Below are 19685 nucleotides of genomic sequence, written 5' to 3' on the forward strand. Positions count from 1 at the left end.
TAATATAATACATTTTAATATAAAATAATATAACATAATATATTATATTATAATATAATATAACAAAATAAAATATACAAATAAAGAATTTCTAATCTAATCGTTAACATTTTGAAATAAAAAAATAAAGATAAACGTTTCACATGTCACAACTAAGTTAACAAAATTCTATAAACTGTTACAAAAAAGTGAAAAAAAAATTCACTGAATGTAAAACAATTTTTTAACACATTCTTCAAACAAACTTCGACTTAACATAAGACTGTTTTCAAAAACTAACTTTAACTAACATAAAATAAATAAAAAACACATTACTTGTCATCAGAGCAATATTTAACAAAACCCTCCACAAAAAAAAAAAAAAAATTACAGAAAACAACTAAGTTTTACGTAACTATTATTTTACTAACTGTAACAAAATATTTCACCACAAACCATGGGGCTAGCACAACATTAAATGTGTAAAAGGTAAATCACGACACAACATATCAACAACATCATCACAGTGGGTGGAAGTTGTGTGAAATGTCTACAATTCTGTTTAAATGAGTGTATTTGACATGAATTTGTGATTTGACCTTAAGGGCCACCGTATTGTGGGCCTTTACACTGAGCTCTAGACCGCTATCTTTAAGACCACAGAACAGTTTATCCTGAGAAAAACTTTTATTTTATTTTAATGAAGTGTAAAATTCTAAACAGTGCAAACAAAACTTTTCCCCAGCAACGATTCTTCAGAGGATATAGGAGTACTTCTTTAAGCCTGATTAATCTTGTTTGTGAGTCATAGCGCAGTACCACCTAGTGCTAAGTCCACTAAAACAACATGCAGCTGACGTTTGTGTTTGTTGCTCATACCACATCAAATTCCTCCCAGTTCACACAAAGACGATGGAGTCAACAAATGCACACCTGCACGCACAAACACATACTTGTACACACGCTCAGGTACACAAACTCACACTAAGGCAAAGCAGTGCAGACTGAAATGAAGACAGGATAAAGTAGCAAACAAGCCACTCTGAGATCTCCCACTTACCACACACACACAAACACACAGATTCATGCACACTGGGGAATGCAGCCTCGCGCAGCTTTGTGTATGTGGACAGCTTCAGTTATTAAATATAAAAGATTTGATGACTGAGGGAGCCTGTACACACACTCCCTAATCCCATTCACACTGCCGCTAAAACAAACTGCACATAATGAGCACGCCCAAATACGAGGTTACCCCACAGTACACAGGACACAACATCTTTAGGTTATGTGTCTTGTGAAGAAAAGCTCTGCAAAACCAAAAACCCTCAGCCAGCTATTGGCTGAAGTAAATTTAATTTATTATCACTTTACACTGGAATACTTGAAATTTTTCAGTTCAGATCTTTGTATTCCAGTTCAGTTCAAAACTGATGCCCACAACTTCAAAAAGTTGTGACAGGTGCATGTTTATACATTGTGTTTCAACACCTTTTCCCTAAGCAACATTTGGAAATGTTTGGAAAGTGAGGGGAACAGTTTCTGCAGGTTTTAGAGGGAAATGTTCGCCTGAGGATTAAACTTTTCCACAGAGGTCTCCTTATTTTCTTGTTCAATGATGCAACAAATGTTTTAAAGGCCCTGAGAGGTCTTTATTGCTGATGTGCCAAAACATTTAAATGCCAAAATAGGTTATTTCTAAATGCTATTTCTCAGTATCTGTGGTTGACCAGACTAATTCATTTATGAAATGTAAGCCAAAAGTCTCCACAATGACTTGACGCTAGCTGGTACAGTTCTTCAGTTCAACTGTGGCATTCGGTGTGCTCCTAATAGAGTAAAGCACGACTGGTAGAGCATCAGGCCCTTTTAAACCAGTTTTCATCATGTTTTAAGTTAGTTTTTCTTTAATTGTGGAGTTAATTCATGACATGAACTCTGTGGATGATAGGGAACATGTAACTGCCATTGAAACTCTAGCGCTACTGCTGGGGCACTCTATCACTCTATCACTACTCTATTACTATTGATCCCCAAAGGTACCCCAAAACGTGGGATGATGTTTCTTATCAAACTTTGCACAACTATTTTAGCATTTTCCTTTCTTGTTTATTATATTTGTTATAACCAACAAATGTTTGTAGCCTTGACAGCTTGGCATATGTACAAAGTCTGTTTACATATTTATAAAGGGCCCTGATAATGGCAGTAGATGGTCACATAAGCCAAGACAAGAAGGAGGGGGTGGTGTCAAACAGGATGCCCATAAGGGCAGAGCAACAAGCCAGACTCCATGTTTTGAAGACAACCCAGATATTATTCTTCCTATCATGAGCATGGATTTGCATATCTGCAACATCATTAAAGGACAGCAAAATAGTCAGAGTGGCTGGTTTTACGGGGGCACACTGTTGTACCATAGAGGAAGTGGAAATGGCCGCTTGTTTGGCTGCATAGTCAGCTCGTGTGTTACCATCTGAAACGGGATCAGATCTTGAGGTGCGAGCCTCACATTTAGCAAAAGCAAGCTGTTTTGGAAGCATAATAGCATCAACCAAACACTGATCAAATGGTGATGTTTAACTGGCTTTCCTGAGGATTTCAGGAACCCCCCCATCCTCAATGTCTGAGCAAAATCACAGGCTGCTCCAAATGCATTCTGTGAGTCAGTGTAGATTGTTGCCACCAAAATTCTAGCTGAAAGACACCATTACACATTAACAACCAAATTTCGCCAAGCTCAAGCCAATCAAACATAGTACAGTTTCTTTCTGATCTTGTCAAACTCAGACATGGACATTTCAAAGAAAAAAAAAACACAATTTGCACTTACCGGTCATTGTTGTGTTGAGATCATGTTCATGACGACAAATTGTGAGGCAATTTCAGGAATCTTGAAAACTTGATGAAGACTCAGGAGACTCAGAAGCCTTAAAGGGTCTTGAGAAAGTCTACCTTCTAGATTTGTGCCTGGTCATACTCCACATTTAAGAATGAGATTATCAGCACCACTATTGCTGGTTACAGATTAATTCAAACTGCTACTTCTTAGCTTCCCGATCAGATCAATCAGGACCAGACTGATTTACAGCACGTCTAGATCTCTACAACAACACCACTGTCTGGCAAAGTGTAGAAATGAGAAGAGATAAAACACAGATATCTGTGTTTTTATCTGCTGAAAATGATTTCTGTGATTAATTTTGTAGTGATGGTGGACACAAGAGCCTAACTGTCAGACAGGAAAAGGACAGAAGAGCAGAATAAAGTGAAACAGGAGAGTGATACAGCCGAGCTAAAGGCTAAAACACATGCAGCAGTTTTTCTGCAGTGGTCTGTTTAAACTTGAGGGTCTTTTAATAAAATGAAGAGCCGGGTTGCTTTTGCTCTGCTTAGTGAGGTTGGAGTTGGTAGATGAGCACTAGTGTGATATAACGAGTACAACATTATACGTCACGGACACGTCTCAGAGCACCGGGCTGCAAGTAACACTTGACAAATAACCTGCTTACCTTCTGGACACTAAACTTAACTACTAACTGAGTTTGAAAATCAGTGTAGTAGTGTTATTTGTGCCTTATCATCACTGAATAATTTGTTGTTCATGTAAAACTCGTCAATTTTTCACTCTTAATACGGCGAGTCTCATCATGTGTGTTTTTGTGTGTTTGTGTATGTGTGTGCAGAGAGAGAATGAGATTTGGGGTGTGGCTGAGAAAGAAAAAAAACACTAAATTACCCATAAAACCAGCAACATTTCCAGTTGAAGTCATCACCTGGATCTTCCTCTCCCATCAGGTCATGAATGCAGAGTGACACAATGAGCAGCCTGCAGGCCTCAGCACGCTCATCACTGCTGTGGCACCATAAATCAACCATCACTTAACCACCCAAAACCATTCTGTTCTTCATTTTATACTCACATATACAGTCTGTGCGTCAGGCTTCAGTTACATGGAAAATCTTACTTTGGTTATTTGTTTACTCGAGTCCAAGTCAGGGTCGTGCAAAGCTTCTTTTCCTGCAGTGCTGCTTCCACTGTCTGTTTACAATGATGGTCTAAAAGATGTTGGTACAAGGTTTGTTCCATTTACTGCTGTGAGTGTAAAGATGAAGCAACTGCTGGTTTGATCATTGTCTGAATAATCCTGAGTCATATTTTACATTATTTCTTCATCGACATGATACTAAAAAGATGTTGTAAAGAGTCATTTAAACAAAACAGCAAGAACACTAGCTTTTATTAACGTTATACTGTCCTCGAGTGTTTCAGCTGGGATGGTTAAAAAGTCTGTCTGCGCTAAGTAGCGTTATCCTAGCCTCTTTAATGAAATGCAATTCAATGTCAAAGGGAAATTCAGGTTGAATTAATGTCAGAAAACAGATATCTGTAGTCAATAGTTTTGCTTTTAGATGTTGTTTCCTGGAATTCTTTTTCAATTGAGGCATGAAAAGTCGCTCGTTGCTCCCAGAGGCTGTAATGGGATAAAAAATAAAAAAAACTTGTGGCTTTGAGAATTATTGGCATTTATTTATTTATTATTTGGTGAATTAACATTTAAGAAATGTCTGTAGCCATCATTGAAAAGATAAAATGCTGAATGGTTTTGTAAAGTTTTTGCAGCAGTGGTCCTGCACGTATAGTATATGCTCAGACCATATTTCACATGTTGTTGCATTCATTTAACATTCACACAAACTCAGTAGAGGTGGTTATCTCTAATTTCTAACATCCCACTGCTGAAATTGGGCTTGAGACAATTTAACCTGAAATGTCCTTTGTGGCTGAGCCACTCGGTACTTAGGGTGCAGTCACACTGGCCATTCACACCTTGCCTGGGTATTAGAGGATGGTGTCGGACCAAACTGACTTCAGTCGCTATGTTCTCTGTGTGCATCACTGTGCTGAGTCTGATGTAGTCTGATGTAGGCAGGCCATGCATGTGTCAGTATTCTCTGTGTTTTCTCTGGTTGATCCGCCTCTAATCTGCTAATCTGTTACAGAATACCGCAGAAGCCTGTATTTGTTAACATAGCTGACAGTTCATCATTCTTTTAAGCCAAATAAACAACTCAAACTTCACTTCTCAGAAAAATAAACAGTTGCACTCAAACCATGTTTAAAAAACCATGCATTTTAATTTTACAGTTTGACCTCCATTCCAAAAGTTAATATGGAAGAGACAGGGTTTATGACCTTTACTGCAGCCAATCAACAGGGGGAGCTATAGCTGTTTTGCCTTCACAGTTTGGAATCACTTCTCGCATCCATCTCAGGGTTTCTGCTACATGTAAATGGCCATGGCGCACCACCACACCAAAATAAAAGCCTTCAGAACTTTTTTTTTTTTTTTCAGATATTTTAAGTGTAAATTAAACTGTAAGGGCTCTTGTACAAGTGACCAAAATTGCCTCGACTGTGACTCACACTCATGGTGGGATCCTATTGTGGTCGAAACTGATGGAGACAGAACTCGGGCAAGTAATGCCGTTTACAATTCTCAGCATCTTCATCATGCACTGTGGAATTCAGCCCCAGTGCGCGCACATAAGACACGCAGTTACTGGAGAAAATTCTGTGCTTACTTTGGTCATTAATCAGTGTTCACAGATACATGTTACCATCCAGCTCTACACTTTTTTTTGCTGAAATGATGCAAGTCACATCTTAAATATCCCGTGAGTCGCAGAGTAAACTTTTGTTTTCTTTGCTGCATCATAGTGTTTCTATCCGTATATAAAGTCAGCTCGGGCAGAAGTGTCCCCTTGTCACTCTGTGTGGGTTTGTATCTACTTTAAACTTCATCCTGATCTGTTTTTGGGGACTGTAATGGTGATCGGTGGCGTGAATTCAGTGGCGCACATTATGCACCAGCTATTCGTTAATCCTCCTTGTGCTCCTACTGGACCCACTTTTTGGAGAGAAGTTGCAGTTTGCCTGTCTTTCCCTTCATTCTTTAAAAATCAACAGAGCAGTTTTCCTCCAGCTTTTGTTGAAAAAACCTGAAAGCCTGTCAGCTTTCATACCAATGCTACTATGTGCCTCTGTGCAGGGGCGTGTCCAGACTATCAGAATGGGGTGTCATGGCCGGTGACATAAGTAGGGGTGGCCAGGGTGTGCATATATAGAAATTATCACCATTATCTTCTTTATCTTCACTCTTTACTTTAACAACTATGAGTAACTACAATTGTTTAATTATTATCTTAAACATGTGATTTTAGTATAAAAATGTAGTATGTGTATCACCCAGTCCTATAAATTTGAAGAAAAAAAAGAGACAGATCTCAGCATGGCTGCAAACTTTGTGATTAGATAAGGCAAAATAATTTTTGTGTTAAATAAATAATTTGAGGTTTAATTTTTTTTCCTGGTTTGTGTGAGTGTTTCTGTTATACAAAGTTTAAGCGGTGAGCGTGCACTGCTCCCTCAATGATGTCCATCAACCTTCTTTTCAACATCACACGGCCCCCAACATGCTATGTTAAGGATTTTTGTATGAAGAGTAAAATATCTTGAAATCATGTCTGCATACTCATTGTGGAGAAAAGTCGTCAAATAATCATTTCAATCCTCATACAATGGACTTTAAAGACAGTACTTTAGTTTCAGACACACTGATGTCACACCCTTTTCTTCATTGCTTAATAAATCGTCAAATCCTGGTCTGAGATGCCCTGGTTTCAGCATGTCTCAACCAAATTGTGCTGAAATTCTAGTTAGAGCACACTGGGATGTCTTAAATACTTCCTATAAAATGATAAACTGGTTATCTCTGGCTTTGGAGATCATGAAACTTCCTCTGATCTTTTCTACCAAAGAGAATCAGTGCTTATTTTCCCTGCATCTCTGGGTCTTTCTAGTCATGTGGTCATTCCCTGGGACTTTTACGTTCACTGAAAAGCCCCCTCTGTGCTTCAAAGAGATCCAAAGAGTTCAGTAAGGATGAGCCGTTCTAGAAAACATGGCCCAAGTCACATCAAGTGCTTGTCTTGGACGAGTCCGGCCTGAGGCAAGGACAGACGAGCGGAGCACCGAGCAGACTGTATGTGACACGACAGAGGCTCAAAACAACCCAAATGGACACACACTGACTGTCCAGACAAATGCTTTGTGTTTGTGTGCGTGTGTTTGTGGTCAGTCATGGTGCAGTGAATGATTCGGACATACATGCACATATGTTGGATGTAGACATGAGATGGAAATACAGGGAGATGCAGCAAGGAGGCAATACGGCAGGAGTCGCGTTGTTCCTTCTGTTTGTGCTCCGTCCCCTGACAGTCCTCCTCCCTCAGGCCCATACAAGTGCAGGTCAGAGATGTTAAAGTGAAACACATGTATAGAGTAAATAAATACAAGTAAATGAAAGCAAACAGAGCAGGCAACTGTCATGTTTCTACTTTGGGAGACATTGGAGCATCAAATTTTCCATCGAATTTTCCATCAGAGGACAAAAGGAAGCAAAATTTAAAACATCTTGTCAAATGTTCCAGTTTTCTGTTCGTACATGTGTGCATGCATCTGCTCCAGTGTGTGTGTGTGTGTGTGTGTGTGTGTGTGTGTGTGTGTGTGTGTGTGTGTGTGTGTGTGTGTGTGTGTGTGTGTGTGTGTGTGTGTGTGTGTGTGTGTCTTCTTGTCTCCTCAGACATCAGAGAACAAGGCGAGGAGTGTCAGAAGTCATTTGGCCACGATGGAGCCACACGGCACGCTGCCATTCACTTCGAATCAGCCGCACACTGAGAGATCCAGCTTCAGCCTGGGGGGGCACGGCCTACTGCCTCACACGCACACACACACACACACTCACACACACATACCTCCATCACCCCACCTCGCTCTGCCTCACAGACACACCGAACACAAGATCCAGAACACGCCTCATCACCCAGCCCCTGGCACCCCCCTGTGACCCGCCTGGACACACACCCACACACACACACACACACACAAACAAGAGAGACATACATAAACACGGACACCTTCAATCCCCACACACACTCATATTGAAACACACGTTTAATCCTCATGCTCATGCACCAGACAAGCCCTGTCTCTCCCATTTATCCTCCCTCCATCCTCAATCCTTCTCTGAGATCTTTCTTTCCTTCCACCCTGACTTTCCTATCTCCCTCCCTCCTTCCTTTTCCTTTCCTCATCTCCTCCCCCCTCCCTCCCTTTTTTGGAGATTTCAGAGAAAATAGCTGAGGGCCAGATTAGAGGTTGGCTGCCTCTTTGCGTTACCAGCAAAGATAAATATTCCCAGGATGACTCCCCGTGCCTGGAGGAAGTTTATGTGTGTACATGCTGCTCTTCAACCCCCCCTCCAGCCCCCTCCTCACCCCGCTCCCAAAACTCCAACACACACTGACACACGTATGTGAGCACATGTGCAAGTTCAAACACACACAAGCACACACGCTGCTGAGTTTCCTTTTAGCTCAGTGTGACACAGTAGATTGAGCGGAGGAAGATCGCTAACATTCGTCTGCTTGTTACAGGAACTCACTGTTACCTGTTGCCTCATCACAGTGTGTGGCAGTGTGTGTTAAAGTGTGTGTGTGTGTGTACAAACCAGGTGATAAATGCCAGCAGCTGCTCAGGGATGTCACTGTCACAGGCTGTGGGAAGAGGATGATGTGTCTGTTTCTAAGATTAACTTTCACTTTAAAGGTCTGAATTTATTACTCACCCGGCTCCTCATATAATGTGCTCAATTAACATAATGAAAAAATATTGATCCCTTTTATTATTTATAAAGGTATTTTAGAGATTAAAAATGTACTTTGATTTGCTGAAATCATACTACCTGGTTAGTTATCAAAGCTACTGTACTGTTCTGACCTGGTTTTAGATGTTGAGAATAACCTGTGAGGGTTAATTCATGGTGAATGGGTTGATGCTGTTGGTCGGAATCCTGACAGGGTAAGCAGGACCAGCATTGTGCAAAGTGGTAATTTCCACAGCTACAAAATGGTAAAGCAAGTGGAAGCAAATTATTTATTTGAATATATGGTCTGCCGATAAAGATAAATGCTGAGGCTGAGGCTAAAACTGGGTTTGCATATTAGAAACAAGTTGAGTTTTTCTTTTGTTGTAAAAAATCGGCTTGTTGCTGCAACTTTCTCTTTACTTATTTCAGATTATGATATTCTTTTTTTTTTACTTCTGAAACTGGAATTTAATTCAGAATCATTTAAAGTTTATGGAGCTGGTGGCCTTAAATGTTTTTAATCTGGATTGAATGACATGACAGCAGATTCTACAGAATGTTGATGTTTAAGCACGGCTGTTTTGAACAATGGATTCCCGGATATGACTCATAAATAGTTTTATTTTAATCCATTATGTTATGTTTAGTAAACTGTACTCTGCTTTTCTTTGTATGTTTGATTTTTGATCTGTTACTTTGTGTTTTTGCTGCTGCCTGTTTTGGTCAGGTCTCTGTTGAAAAAATGTTTTTGATCTTAATGGGACCAACCTGGATAAAAAAAGGTAGTATTTAAAAAAGTGAATACATAATTCAATAGCTAAATTAAAAAATTTATAAATATAGTAAATAAAGTTTATGTCCTTGTCAGTTTTGTAAACATTTGCCAATCTAGAGGACATTTCATTAACAAAAAGGGGGGGAAAAAATGAAATTTAGCATTATTTTGTCCTATTCCCTGTTTCATACTGAGGAATAACTCAGGGAATATTTTGTATAATAGTTTGTTTGGTTTTTTTTATTAATGAAAAGCACTTTTGAAACTGAACCGATGGATTTTCCACCTTGAAAGTGACCACTGTGGTTCTGATTATAACTTTCACCAAGTTTTATAGAATCCTGCAGAAGGATGCTACAAAAACTTATCCTGAGGTAATCTGACTGAGAACATCAGATATGCAATACACTGTAAAATTCTTAATATAAATGACAATATAATATGTGTTAGATCTGGCTATATATCTTGAAGGATTTTTAGGGCTTTCCCAAAACCAGACAGTCTTGAGTTGTGAGTGTTTGTCTCCAACTTGTGGTGGTGCACACCATCTTAAAATACAAAAAAAATCCTTTCTGGACTCAGCTCCTGGCTCCATGATTTCAAAAAATAATAACTCAAGAGCACTGATCTTTGTTGCATTATGAAATTTCCTGTCAGCGGTACTATTAAAGGTTTCTATTTTCACAGTGATGAACTCCGGGTAGACTAATTCTTCCACAATACTACACCCCTCCACTGGGACAAATTGTCAGTGAAGCTAAGCATCAGTGTCGTTTCCAGCTCTCATAACTCACTCATGTTGAAATGGGACCACAGGCGTAAACGTCTCCTGCTGATGTTCACTGTGTTTACTTCTCAGCAGAGATTTAAAACCAGTATAATTAAGGGCACTGTGGTGGCCTCGGAGTTTAAAGGACCGTCCATGAGCTGCAGTCTGACAGTCACTCCAAATCCTTCTCTTCTCTCATCTCTTGTCGTCTACATCCATCTCCGGTTGGCTGCGTAATTAAGGTCTAAAAAGCCAAGAAAACTAAAATGTCATCTTGACGTACTTTGACTTTGTGGAGTCTGATTCACCACCCTTGGTGCCACATTGAGACCTAGAACTGTGATTGGCTATTGTTTACTTTTCCATAAGTAGGTCTTTTAAACAAAAAAACAACAACAAATAAACAGGTTGTTTTTCACTGTTTGCGTCACAAGACTTGCTGAACTGATGAAGTCTTCATCAGATGAGGGTCTCCTAAGTGGTTCATGACCAGTTGGAGGACAAGCCATAATCATCAAATTCTGTCTAGTGGCTGGGGGTGAGTGACAGTATAAACCTTTTTTTTGTTTTTTTCTTTCAGGGCCGAGAATCGAGGCCAAGCCCTATTGAAACCCTTGCGATTCTTCTTCTTCTTCTGTGTGCGCCATTAACCCCAAATCGTGTGCCTTTCGCTTGGAAAAAAGGCGAACACACATCTAGCCCCAAAATTCAATCCTGGTGAAAAATGTATGATTCCAGTGCTTGCCCAAAAAAGAATGCTCCATAGCGCCCCCTAGGGGCTAAAAACCGCAGCCCCTCTGGCTACTTTGAGCTACAGCCCTGACATTTGGTGTACGTAACAATTGTGCCCAGCCCTACAAAAAAGTCTCTTACGACTAGCGTGATTTCGGAACACAAACTTCCCTATTTAGACCTTAACATCGTAACTTGCCGATTTATAAGCTAAATATTTTAACGAACTTGTCCTAGGGTTTTTGATCTATCAACTTTTTTTTAACCACAATACCTCCTCTTTAAGTATTTCTTTGTTTTGAAAGGGGGTACACAAGCACATTATACAACGTCAGAATTAACTATGTATTTGAGATATGAGGGACACTGTTTTTCATCACATCTTTTGAAGGACTTTGGAGCAACAATAGAGCACAAAAAAGAAATAATATGAGCACCCATTTCAACAGATTCTTGTTTAAACCCTTGATGCATGTTGTCACAAATTTGCAACATACCCTGTCAGGTCCTGATGCAGCTCATTATTACCTATTGATTCATATCCTACACAAACCAAAGATCCTATCGGATCCACCATGTTGCAATACATAGGTCAGGGGATGAACTTCTCATGTCTGTTTATATATGAAATATAACTTAGTTGTAACTATTATGTGTACTGTACTCTCAAATTAACAATCTCCACTTAATTAAACATCTGTAAGACCACAAATCACAAAAAAATGATCTATTTTTATAATTATAAATTAATTCAGGCATTAAGGGGTTAAGGGAACTGCTCTCAAGAGGACACTTGGAGGAAATTAGAATCAGACAGTGATAAGACAGATCAGATTTGGCTCCTCAAGGAGACGTGAAAGTAAATGTGGAAGGATCAAGTTAAACAAGCACAGTGCTGGGGCCAGACTCCAGCTTCTCTTGAAAAACTAATTCATCCTTTTTTCCTGACATCCACTGACTTTTACTGTTTTCTTGAACTCCTTCCTCTATAATCTCAAAAACCAAATCCCTGAAAACTTGTAGCCTGACTCAGATACATTACCGTACCTGATTATCTGTCTGAAGCATACCTTCTGCTATCAATTACATGCTTTCAGAAACAACTGGTGTCACATTCTAATCCAGGTTTTGTGTTTTTTAAGAGAACTTAAGCTCCAGCAGTGTCCTAACACAATGTTTGTGATTAGATACGAACAGGAGAAAATTGATAACAGACAGGTTTGAATAATCTGATCTGTTGAGAAACAGACTTTTCCTCTTGTCTTGTTTTGGATCAGCTGGTGAGTTTACAGCTACTGTCAGGCCGTCGAGCAGACAGCTGTGCCTGAAGAGGCCGTTGGTGTGAAACCCAAAATGATGAGACATGTCAGGACAGGACGGATATTTTCAAGCTGCACATTTTTCTCCCTCTCCCTCTGCTTGAGACTTGTGTCTGTGTGTTTGCACAGAGCACTAAGCACACACACACTCACGCTCGAGCATACATTCAGACTTAAACCCTTACACACTTGTGTAATCAGAGGTGCTCTTATTCACGGTCACTCATGCATGCACAGACAGACAAACAGCAGCTAAAACAGCTGCAGAGGTTATGCTGCGTTTTATGGGATTATACCGTGCATTTCGTGTGTTTGTCCGTATTGTGTTGCAAATTCACAGTTTAGAGTTTGTGTTTCTCATTCTGGACATTTTTCTCATGAAACAAAACTGAAAAAGCAAATTTTCCAAAATGACAGCAAAACAGTTATCTAATCCAGATTTCTCAGTTTGTTGCGATATTCAATATGAAAGGCATGTTACTGGATATTTGCATCACACTCAAACACACTCACCCTCGCACATTCCCGGGATTTGCAGATGGCAGTTTTATAAATATCTGATTTCCCAACATAATGACAGATCCTTTCATTAATATGAATGAGGAAATGTTCTCTATCATATTTTCTTTCCTTCCTTTGGCACAGCTTCTTGCTGTTAGCTCAGATTAGAGTAGAAAAAACATGAATGGGGGTTATCCTTCCTCCTGTCATGTTGTAATCTTTATAAAAGTCTAACACAGATTTGATTATTCTTTGCAGAGGACACAGTCAGTTTGAATGGTGCTGAAAGAATGTGTTGATAAGTGTAACACCTCTGTTTCTAACCCGGCCATCAGATAGTCCACAGCAGCACTTCTCTGAGTGTAAACATGCTGAGATATGAGCTTTATCACCCGCATATCGCTCACATCTGGGAACTCCGTCTGTCTCTCTCCCCTCATTGCTCTTTATCCTCCTTCTCTTATATTTCCCCAAACAGGCCGGTTTGTGCAGGAGGGGTTGCATCAGCAGAAACATTGTCCAACACAGTCACGCTTATTTACCCTCCACTGTTTTTTTTACTTCCCAGGAAGGCAGGTGCATGTTAGTGTACACACACTTCAAATGCTCTTAGTTATGTGTTTCCTGACACTTACCTATATCTGTTGTTTATATAGCTACAGTACATAAACACCAGGACAAATAAGTCAGCAGCTTAGTCTGAATATGTTTTCACAAACCAAATTTGATGTTTTTATTTTTACTGGTTTTAGCAATAAAAAAGCAAGCTGTGATTCAGTTGTGGGCATGAGGCTGCAGGCTGATACACAGCGGGCTAATTTCCAGTCAAACATCACAACCTCAAGCACGATATCAGTTTTATACAACAGTTATACAAACAGCACATGGTGGTTAACAGAAAGCAACAGTTGTCATTTTTGTTCATTCAAACCTCCTGTGTGGCTGGAGAATGGACAAAAAGAAATGGATTTTTGATTATTTATGACCTACAAAAACACAAAAAACCAAGAGTGACTGTTAGAAATTGTCGAAGCCCGTCACTGCCACAGTGTCAGAAAAAGTGGGCTGAAACAGTCGCTGCGTGTGGCAATGAGTGTAATAGTTAGGATGGATGTGCATCTTTGTTGGAGGTATTAAAATTGACAAAGAACCAAAGTTTTTTACAGAAGTTTCAACCAGACCTTTTTTTTTTTTTTACATCAGAAGCAGAATTGGTTTCACAATCAGCACTGTGACGAGCAACCATAACATTAACTGTAGTTTTCCCACATTTAAACCACTTCACATTATCTGCACTTACCTGTATCTTTCTGTCCAACAAGTCAAATATCAAGTCTGTTGACAGTAACTTTGGGAAGCCCTGTAACTCAGATCTAGCATTTCAATCAATTAAAAGACAGTTCTTACTTGAAAAAAATAATGTTTTTTTTTGTTTGTTTTTGTTTTTTTAAGTGTGATCTTAAAAACATTTTGCCTATGACAACTTATACATACACAAAGCCTAAAGCCCCCTAAACTCTCATCCAATCAGATCTCCGGTTCAGGACTCATTTATTGCAAAACTGTGTCACAGCTGCTGGAGTTATCAAAGTATTGTACTTGATATATATATCATTATTTTGTCTTGATACCCACAAAACCCGGCAAGTGAAGACTTTGTAAAGAGCAATTATTAAGGTTTCTTAAGAAAAGTAACTCAACATGATTTCTATAGTTTCTGGCAAAATGTCCACGTCAAGTTTATTGGTTTGGTACTGTATTGTTTTGTTTTGTTTTTGCATGTAATTTCTGTCCTTGTAGTGTTAATAAAATTGAATTGAAAAAAAAACGTGTATGTTTAAAGATTACCAGAGGACCATACACCTTTATTTAGCCTAGGTTTTGTTATTTTCATCGAGTTATCTTTATACTTACAGCCATTACTCATATTTACAGATCTTAACATGTTTTCATACTCATTTTGTTACATTTCATCTTCTATGTCAGTGTAAAGCCTCTGTCTGCTAATACCAGTTTTTGCACTAGCAGAATTCACAGGATCAATTTCTGAGCACTTCCTACAGAGGCTTAATGTTGTTGGGTCACAAAAGTATCTTGTGGCATTTGTACTTCAAGTCATAATGACTGTTAAGTCTGTCTTAAAACTCTATTCATGCAATATATTTCCCCCCTTTCCCTCAGTAAAGAACAAATTTATTTATTTATTTTTGAGAAAAAAAATGTGATGGATTTTGTGTCTTAGCATTGGCAGTAGCTTTTTCTTCTCTGCTCAAAATTCCAGCTTCAGTATTGACAAAGTGTACATTAGAAGTTCTGCCTCTTCCTAATTTTGATTGGCCTGTGAGGGAGATTGTTAAGTGCTTAGGAAGCTGAGCCCCTAAACAATTACTTTAACCAGTTTTGTGAAGGAAATAGGCATGGCCAGTCAAAAAAAAATGCAGTTAGTGGAGACAGGCCCTTATGATAAAGTTGTTTATTTGGACCATTGAAGCGCTCATTAGAACAGATTGACCAGTTTTTAATCATTACTCAAACATCTCAATCTTAGACATTAGAGATTTCAATCAGATTGTGGTTTCCTTATTTAACAAACACACACAGACACACACTTTACACAAATACAGCCTGAAGCAAAATATTGTGATTTCATTCATGCCGGCTCAACATGCAATCACCAGCATATCACTTCACTTCCCAGCATGCATGGAGTGTAAACGTTTTCATAATAGTTTCACATTTTTCTACTCTTCCATTTAAAACAATCTTGGTGTTAACGTCAGACTGTTTAAATCTTCATGCCCTCAGTTTAAAATAGCTCCAGTCCCTCACTTTCTCTCCCTCTCTTTTCCTCTCTTCCTCCAGTTGTTTAGAGAGGAGCTACGACAGTCTGACAGTGGACACCGACACCTTTCAACACCGCCTTCCCTCTTTATGCAAAAGCAGCATTGTGGCCGGATGCCACGGGTAGGTACTGTAAACAACGCTCCTTTTCTCTCCCTCCACTTCAACCCAATAGAGTCCAACATAATTGAAGCATGTGAGTCTGTGGCTGCTATATGCCAAACATGGGCAGAATAGGTCTCTGGGAAAGAAGAAGAAACAGCTCTGTGTCTTTGATTCAGTCATTCATAAGAGGGTGTTGTAGATGGTGAAGAATTGGTTGCACATGAATTAGACTCCACAAAGCAGTTTGTTGCCATCTTACCCGGTAGCCAGGATGCTGTCAGACTACTGTTTCTATAAGTGTTGGTACAAGTTGCCTAAGTATGGCTTTCCCCAGTTTGAGGTGAGTGCATCTCCGTCTCTGTGCTCTATTCTGCACACTGCAAACAAGTCTGGACAGCTTTGTATCTCATCCCTCTTTGGATAAACACAGGCAGGAAATGAATGTGGTTTTACAATGATTCACTCCATACTGGAAGCATTTGCTTTCAAAGAAATCCATTCAAAGCAGCTTTGGCTTCACATGTTTACTATTTTCTCTTGCTTTGGCAGATATGTATCTTTTCATTTGGCCATTTCCTACCTCTAAAACGCACCTTACCATGATTGTTTCTTGCCCTCTGACTGGGATGCTTGTGTCTGGGTTTCACGAGTCTTCTTTTCCGTAGTTTCTTTTCAGAGATATAAACTTTAAATATTTTGTCCTCCTTTTTCCTTTCTGTCTTCAATTTTGCTGTTTCTCTTCTCTGTTTTTTTTTCTTCTGCTTAATCCTCACACCCCCTCTCTCTGTGGAAACCCATATTTCTACATATTTTCCTCTGCCCTGCTATCTTTATTAGTGGAAAGTCAAAGTGCCTGAGGCCAAAGGTTAAACCATGCAGGACAGCTGGTTAGGGACTCTCGTCCGGAGTAATGAGCTTTACCTTTAGCTGAACCATAAAGGCTGGTGCTCGCCTTTGGGCATTCCTGCTCTGAAGTTAGGACGGCACACAAACACGTGCACGTGTGCACTCGACGGGTGTAACAACTCCCGTTCTGCAGTTTTAAATGTTTCCCCTCATCATGTACATTAAGGCAACAAGAGACGGGGTTGTTAGTAGTGTGTGATGACTGAGCGACCTCTGTGAGGAGCCATTAGAAGTGGGGTCCTGACAGAGGTCACAGGGTTCAATTTCAATGTGTTCAGTCCCCAGAGATGTTAGGTTGAGGATGTTACATAAGCAACGTCTCGTTTACCCGAGCAGCTTGACGACCTGTAGCAGGAGATGATGAGCTCTGTGAAATGTAGGAGATGGAGGAGCACCTCGTGTTTCTTAATTTGACTCATTGGAGTCAAGTCTGTTTTGTTTTGTATTTTTGTGTTTTCATTATGCTGTCTAAGGAACTGGATGTAATTTGCTTTACAAGTCTGCAATGGCCAATAAGTGCAAATGGGCTGCAACTGCCTGAAATTATTCTATTATAAGACATTAGCACAGAATATTTATTTCCTTTAATGTTTTTCTTTTTTAAGCCAAGCGTTTTCATCCTTTGTATTTTTAACATTTAAACAAAACTAAATGATAGGTTAGCATGGTTTGCTTTTACTTATTTTTCAACATGTAATTTGCACCTGAGAGTAATATACTTCAATATACTACTTCAGTACAGTTACTTTGGTCAAATGTAACTTAAATGAGGCATCACACAGGACATGGAAGTCATACCCCCAGATGTTATCAGCTGATGTTGAATATCATTGTTTCTGACCCTGATCAACCAATCACAGCTCTTTCTGACAATAAGAGGGTGTATTTAAACATCTCTTCACTTTCACTAATCCCTGCTTCACCTACGCTATTCACACACTATGTATTTGCTCATGTGGGATGATTTTGCAATGCACTCCCTGGAAAACCAAATTGGGACAGTTGGCTAACCCAGGAATCCCTCTGAAAAGCAGAGCCTGTAACAAAGGCTGTAACTATAATTCTATTCGGCAATAAATGGTTAAATCTATGATGAGAGTCTCCCTGACTGAAGTAGAAGTAAAAGATGCGGTCTGATAAAAAGCTCAAGTAAAAGTGAAAGTCCTTTATTTCAACATACTTAAAGCACTGAGTATGCATCTTTAAATCAGTGGGTTGAAAAGGATGTCAGAATATCAGAACAATATGAGCTCCAAATGATGTCAGAACTTATCATCAGGAATGTACCGTGCCTGAGCATCATGGCACGGTACACTGTGACTGCGAAAATCTTGTTAAACACTAGCAGGAGTGTCAGAGGATTGTGTCGTACCAAAACCACTTAACCTAAGCCAAAAACAGGAGAGCATTAATGTGAGAACGACATAGATTTAAGTGAAGGTCCTTAATAGTTTTGTTCACCTTTGTTTTTATTTTTTAACTTTGTGTCAAGACTTCAGTATGTAAGTGTCCAGTCTGCAGGGCAGCTTGTGCTTATGAAATCAGGTTGTAGCTCATATTTGACCTGACTGTGGTTGGAAAGAAGAGTTAGCTCTATTAAAGTTTTGTTTCTCTGACAAGATATTGACCCAGAGAGGACAAACCTGTGAAGTACTTGTAGTGAGTTTAGCGTATTCCTCTCCTCTACCTTAGTCCACCTGATCACTGGATGATAGATGTCAGCCAATCAGCCTCAAGCACTCTGTTGATAGACAGCTTGTTCTCTTTTTACTCAATAGATAATCAAAACTTATTTTTAAAGTTCAAAACTTCTTACAAAAAATACTTAAGTTCGAATCAAAGTACTGGTTTTGAAAGCTACTCAAATACAGTCACTGGAGTAAACGTAGTTACTTCCACTCTGAGTACAAGCTTCATCTAAAGTTCTGACATTATCTGCACATAATCAATTCTTTTTCCAGGCAAAACAGCCAAGTGTTACAGTTTGTGGGCTGCTATGAGTACGTGTGAGAATTTTCTGCTTTGTGTCTTTTCTCATATCAAAGTAATTATCTCTGGCTGTCAGGGTGTTACTGAGGAAAAATAAACAGTTTCATGAGTCAGTTTCAACATCAGGAAATCATTGTGGGGATTTTGTCGCTTTCAGTTTTTCTGACATTTCATCAATAAAATTGACTCAAGAAGGGAAAAAATAAGCTCTGTAATTAATAAGGGAAGGGGAAGAAAAGTTATTGCATGCAAGGACAAAACTGATGTTCAGAGAATGGAAAATGATGGAGAAAGTGACATGCTCCATATTTTTATTTCACGCATTGTTTAAATGATATATTGCACTCTTTTGACATGCTTTGCACTAAATATTAGCCTTTGGTGTGCATGATCTGCACATTCTTAAGTATAAAAATATCAAAAATTAAAAATTAAATATTGGCTATCTGAGCAGTGTCAACCATTAGGAGTAGGCTGTACGGGTCAGCTGGGACAGAGCCAGGAATTCAGTTGTGGGCAGGCCAGGTGAAATTTGACTGGGCCTTAAGTTACAAAAGTTAGTAGAGCATTAATATGATTAGTAAAATTAACTGACAATATACCAACATTACTATGTGTAGTTTTAAAGCAAATTTGCTTGCTGTTTTCACCTCTATTTTTTTTTATTTATTCATTTATCTTTTTTTTTTTTTTGCATTATAAGCTATAAGAGCAAGGACGTTAAATAAAATAGATAAAAATAAAATAAATAAAAATCTACAGTTTTTCCACAAAATAATGTTCTGATTCCACCCACATTAAGAGGAATGTTTTATAACTTTTTTTTTCCAACACCCTAGAAAACATGGCTTATTTCAGAAAGACAGAGCATCTAATACTAAAAAACAAATATGAGGTGACAAAATTTTACCATGGTCTGTGTAAACCGATCAAAATATATAAATTCTAAGAAAAGTTTAGGGTGTGCCTGGGACCTCTGGGCCCACCCGTAAACGCCGCCTCTGCTGGTCAGCTGTATCAGAACCAAAAATTCAATGTTGTGCATCTCTCATTTAAAA

At 39.1% G+C, this 19685-nt stretch overlaps 1 long non-coding RNA gene across 1 annotated transcript in view; it reads left to right on the top strand.

Annotated features, from left to right (window-relative positions):
- LOC141796411 (uncharacterized) overlaps positions 1–9284 on the top strand; it is an 86914-nt gene extending 77630 nt beyond the window's left edge. Inside the window, exon 4 of the long non-coding RNA XR_012598890.1 lies at positions 7626–9284. This is a non-coding gene — a long non-coding RNA (uncharacterized LOC141796411). The remainder of the gene's footprint in view (positions 1–7625) is intronic.
- The last annotated feature ends 10401 nt before the right edge of the window (positions 9285–19685 follow it).

Source organism: Halichoeres trimaculatus, unplaced genomic scaffold, assembly GCF_033239565.1.
Source record: "Halichoeres trimaculatus isolate MK-OKI-2021-1 unplaced genomic scaffold, fHalTri1.1 fHalTri1_scaffold_1, whole genome shotgun sequence".
NCBI lineage: Eukaryota > Metazoa > Chordata > Actinopteri > Labriformes > Labridae > Halichoeres > Halichoeres trimaculatus.